The following is a 6,000-nucleotide window of genomic DNA, read 5'->3' as shown; positions in this document are numbered from 1 at the left end:
GTTCAAGATTTTTCTATATTAAAGCATTGCTTTTCCCAGTACGGTAGGCTACTGTTTGGTTAGTGTGCTCTTTGTTGTGCGGATTCATAAAAACTCATTTATTTCGTTCTTCGGGTCTATCTGTGGCATTCTGTTCATCCAGAGCTCAGTCTTCAGATAAATACCAAAACAGAGTGGAAGAGAACATCTGCTTCCCAATCCTGATCAATGAGGAATGTCACTGATAGGCATGCTGAAAATCTTTCAGTAGCGCGCAATCAACAGTTGAAGTCGGAAGTTTACATACACCTTAGCCAAATACATTTAAACTCAGTTTTTCACAATTCCTGACATTTAATCCTAGTAAAAATTGCCTGTCTTACATCAGTTAGGATCACCACTTTCTTTTAAGAATGTGAAATGTCAGAATAATAGTAGAGATTTATTTCAGCTTTTATTTCTTTCATCACATTCCCAGTGGGTCAGAAATTCACATGCACTCAGTATTTGGTAGCATTGCCTTTAAATTGTTTAACTTGGGTCAAACGTTTCGGGTAGCCTTCCACAAGCTTCCCACAATAAGTTGGGGGAATTTTGGCCCATTCCTCCTGACAGAGCTGGTGTAACTGAATCAGGTTTGTAGGCCTCCTTGCTCACACACGCTTTTTCAGTTCTGCCCATAAATTTTCTATATGATTGAGGTCCGGGCTTTGTGATGGCCACTCCAATACCTTGACTTTGTTGTCCTTAAGCCATTTTGCCACAACTTTGGAAGTATGTTTGGGGTCATTGTCCATTTGGAAGACCCATTTGCGACCAAGCTTTAACTTCCTGACTGATGACTTGAGATGTTGCTTCAATATATCCACATAATCTTCCTGCCTCATGATGCCATCTATTTTGTGAAGTGCACCTGTCCCTCCTGCAGCAAACCACCCCCACAACATGATGTTGCAACCTCCGTGCTTCTCGGTTGGGATGGTGTTCTTCGGCTTGCAAGCCTCCCCTTTTTCCTCCAAACATAACGATGGTCATTATGACCAAACAGTTATATTTTTGTTTCATCAGACCAGAGGACATTTCTCCAAAAGTATGATCTTTGTCCCATGTGCAGTTGCAAACTGTAGTCTGGCTTTTTTATGGCGGTTTTGAAGCAGTGGCTTCTTCCTTCTTGAGCGGCCTTTCAGGTTATGTCGTTTTACTGTGGATATAGATACTTTTGTACCTGTTTCCTCCAGCATCTGCACAAGGTCCTTTGCTGTTGTTCTGGGATTGATTTGCACTTTTCGCACCAAAGTACTTTCATCTCTAGGAGACTGAAAGCGTCTCCTTCCTGAGCGGTATGACGGCTGCATGGTCCCATTGTGTTTATACTTGCGTACTATTGTTTGTACAGATGAATGTGGTACCTTCAGGCGTTTGGAAATTGCTCCCAAGGGTGAACCAGACTTGTGGAGGTCTACAATTTTTTACTGAGGTCTTGGCTGATTTCTTTAGATTTTCCCGTGATGTCCGGCAAAGAGGCATTGAGTTTGAAGGTAGGCCTTGAAATACATCCACAGGTACACCTTCAATTAACTCAAATGATGTAAATTAGCCTATTTTCTGGAATTTTCCAAGCTTTTTAAAGGCACAGTCAACTTAGTGTATGTAAACTTCTGACCCACTGGAATTGTGATACAGTGAATTATTACTGAAATCATCTGTCTGTAAACAATTGAAATTTAAATTTGTGGAGTGGTTGAAAAACGAGTTTAATGACTCCAACCTAAGTGTATGTAAACTTCTGACTTCAACTGTATATACAACAAACCTGCATGATCCACTACAAAACAACTGAAAATGTACATTTTTATCAGAAAGTAGAAGGTTATTCAAGAGGGCATGTGACATAAGTTAATCTGTACATTTGATGTATGATTATTTAATAGAAAGTTTGGCATAAAGTTTATCATATTGACTACTAAGCACTAACACCACAGCCTCTCAAAAATAAATATCATGCTCTTTTTTTATATTGAAACAGATGACCAAAGTACACCTTGCCAAAATGTGCAGGAAGATAATGAAAATGGTTTCCTACATAACGGATAGAGATCCTCATCCCGGCCCTTGCACACATACTAGAGCTTGATGCCGCTAGAGAAGCTAGCACCTCTCCCTCACTGACTGGATCAGAGTGCTCCACCATTGCAAGCATCCAGGAATGTGTGGTGAGGTTAATAAAGAAGGTCTACCCAAGAGGCCTGGCAGTGGAAAGTCTCTGTGCACTCAACAGGTCAAGACTCCCCACCCCTCTGCCGTTGACATTGAACATAGGCTGGAGTTGATCCACGAGCACAGTTACCACAGCGGCGGTGGCAGACATTATTACAGCTCCCGCACACCCACTCCACGTTCTTATTCTAGAAAGTATGTTTACCAACCACACCTCAACTGTGTGCCTGACCAAAATAATATTTTCACTGTATGCATCCCAATTCAGGTTAACCTTTTCACACATTACAGATTTCTGAGAATACAAAGCAAAGATCCCACTGGGCACAAACTTGTTGAATCAACATTGTTTCAATGTGATTTGTCAATGTATTGTGACATAGAATCTATTTGGAAACTACGTTGGATTTGCAAAACGTAGTCAACATAAACTGTTGTCTTGAGGGTGAAATTTCAACCACAGGATTATGTCATCATGGTAACCAATTTTCAATTTAGACAAATATGTTGCATTTTTATCTTTGAAACAACCTTATAGCCACTATCTGAAAAAAACAATAAGCTGAGCAGCACCTCCTACTGGTAAGTAAATATACTGTATATACAGCTATCCCTTTGGCGTCCCATCCCGTGTTTTAACGAAGCCCAGCTTAGCTTTGATATTTGTCTCTGACTACTACCAATGTGCTATCATGAGAATGATTATTAAGAGATCTCCACTTAATTACTAAATTGATTCACTGTTGTTATCAAAGTCATTCCAAAAGGCAGGTTTAATAGAGCAAATGAAATGTAACCAATGTATTCATATATTATCAATGATACTATTTAGGCCTATATAGCATTTATGAAGTCATCAACAGTTATGGTTTCAATATAGGCCTAGGGTTTGAAGCTTTGGTTGATTTCAAATGTAATCTTCAAATTAATAATTCATGTGTTGGATTAACGTTTCCATCTCAACCAAAAGTCAAAGTTAAAGAAAAGGTCAATCAAATCAAACTCAATTTGAAGTGCATTTAAAGCTGGATTTGACTTGATTTAGTTCTATTCTTTAACTTGGATTTTTAGTTTAGATGTAGACATGAATACACCATATAAATTATTAATTTGTAGACAAACTGGAAATGTAATTGTGTTTGGTTGTTCAACCATATATCAACATTTGAAGGAGATGTATCTTCTGCTAGTGTCACGTTCTGACCAGTATGAGGGTTATTTTGTTAGTGTAGGCTGGTCAGGACGTGGCAGAGGGTATTTGGTTTATGTGGTTCGGGGTGTGTGTATTATGTAGAGGGTAGTTGATTTATGTATTCCGGGGTTTTTTGGTCACTGCTCTGTTAGTCTATGTTCTTTCTAGTTAGTCTGTTTCTATGTTTAGTTAATTGGGGTGTGGACTCTCAATTGAAGGCAGGTGTTGTCTAGTTGCCTTTGATTGAGAGTCCTATATATTAGGGTGTGTTTGTAATTTGTGGGAGGTTGTCACTTGAATTGCTGTTGTTCGCCTTCAAGTCTGTATTCGTCGTCCATCGTTTTGTTTGTATAAGTGGTTTCATTAAAAAGTTAATTATGAGCACTCAACCCACTGCGCCTTGGTCCATTCCTGACGACCGTTGTTACAGCTAGGATAGTTCCATATGTGCCACTGACTTAGTCTGGTTTTAATTTCAGTTTGTCTACAAATGAATAATTGCTATGTCGGATTCACGTCTCCATCTTACAAACTACTGTAACAGTATTTATTCAACCTTAAAATGAGTACCACATCCATGGCCAACTTTTAAGGTTACTGTAACAGTATTTATTCAACCACATCCATGGCCACCTTTTGAGGTTACTGTAACTATAAATGTCTTTATACATAGTCATAGATAGCGTGCATGTTCAAGAGCATCCAGAGGTCACAGGAGATTGCTTCACAATTGCTGTAATAATCTGTGCAGAATCTCTCAGTGAGGGCAATAAGGAGGAGTAGTGGCTTCAAAGGCCTTTATCTTCTTTATTTATGTACTGCAGCAAAAGCCTCAAGGTCTCAGTAATGTGAAAACACTCCTATACTCCCAGGAACTCCAAGTTCAACTGAGTGGCTGGACGATTGCTTCCCTACCATTAGAAGCACATGTATTGATGCAAGGGATGATATTAGTCAAAGGCCTCATTGAGTGAAAACATGAACGATGTGAGTATCATCATTGAAAATCTTGATCCTGAAGTGTTGCAGCAAATCTCTTCTCTAGACTGATCTAACATGGCTGGAAGAACTTATCTAAAGGGAGAAGATTCATTCATTGTGCCATAACCGTCTCTGACACAATTCTGCTTAAAGGGGAAGTTCACCCAAAAACACTTCTGGGCCCTTTATAACACTTGCCTGGCCGTTTGTCAGTACCCCAGACAGTTTTTAGGTTCATTCCTTGAGTATTTAGATGTAGGTAATAAACTGATTATACCCCCGCCTTCCCCATAGAAATCCCATGCAACGTCAAAGTCCATCATTAATACCTCCCAAACACACCGACCTGGCCTCCCATGACCGCAATAGTGCTTGTAATGACTTTCTCGGCACAATTTTCAGATCTTATTTCAGTTGGCAAATTTTAACCAATGTATTTTGTTATTTTTATATTGAAATCCAGGAAGTAGATTAATGCGCCCCACGAGTTGAGACCTAGGTTGGGACTTCCGAGGTGGGCGTGGGTGAAGATGTAAACAAGATTTTTTGTTCCCACTCTGCCCTCACAGTAAAATACAGAAATCTAAATACTCAAACAATCAACCTAAAAATGTTCTGGTCAACTGATAAACGGCCAGGCAATTTTTATAAAGGGCCCAGAAATGTTTTTGGGTGAACTTCCCTTTTAACTGTGCAGGGAGAGATAACCAAGCTAGGAAGCCCTTCTCCAAACTCATCTACTTGTTCACTGAGGAGTCAGTGAAGCGATTTCTGCTTCCCCATTGGGCACAACAGACGTGATACCATGAACCTGTTCACAAGGGCAATCTGCACCAAGTGATAGACAATGTGTCTGTGGCTTCTAGTCCAACAGTGAATGACAACATCCATGATAGAGGCATCTGTCATAGCCACTGGATCTGAGGAACAAATCCGGAGTCTCTTCAGTGCTCCTCAGGTTGTCAAACAAGCCAAAGGGAGGTTCAGATTCTTGCCAAAGATCGCCAAGTTCAAAATCAACCTCAAGGTACACCAGAAATGGTCCTAGTTTAAATGTTATTGTTGTCTATTGTTTTTTGTATTTATATGGGTATCTTACAACAAAACATGAAAACCTATTATTGGTATTACTTGTCTTTAATTAGTAACCCTGTTAATTGCTGTTGTGTAAATTATGGCATTTTAAGAATTACAATCATTAAGACTGTCGTGGAAGAGAGAACGGGACCAAGGCGCAGCAGGTTGCGTGCTCAACATATTTATAATAATGAAAACAACAAGCAGGCTCAGCAGACGCAGGCTCAGCAGACGCAGGCTCAGCAGACGCAGGCTCAGCAGACGCAGGCTCAGCAGACGCAGGCTCAGCAGACGCAGGCTCAGCAGACGCAGGCTCAGCAGACGCAGGCTCAGCAGACGCAGGCTCAGCAGACGCAGGCTCAGCAGACGCAGGCTCAGCAGACGCAGTGCTCTCAAACAACTACCCACAAGTGACAAACAAAAACCACACCTATTTATAGGACTCCCAATCAGAGGCAACTAGAAACACCTGCCTCCAATTGAGAGTCCAGCACCCAACCTACACATAGAAAAACTACCCTAGAACATACACATAGAAATACAAACATAGACCA

This window comes from Salmo trutta, chromosome 15, assembly GCF_901001165.1.
Source record: "Salmo trutta chromosome 15, fSalTru1.1, whole genome shotgun sequence".
NCBI lineage: Eukaryota > Metazoa > Chordata > Actinopteri > Salmoniformes > Salmonidae > Salmo > Salmo trutta.
Note: the sequence above shows the minus strand (reverse complement) of the source record.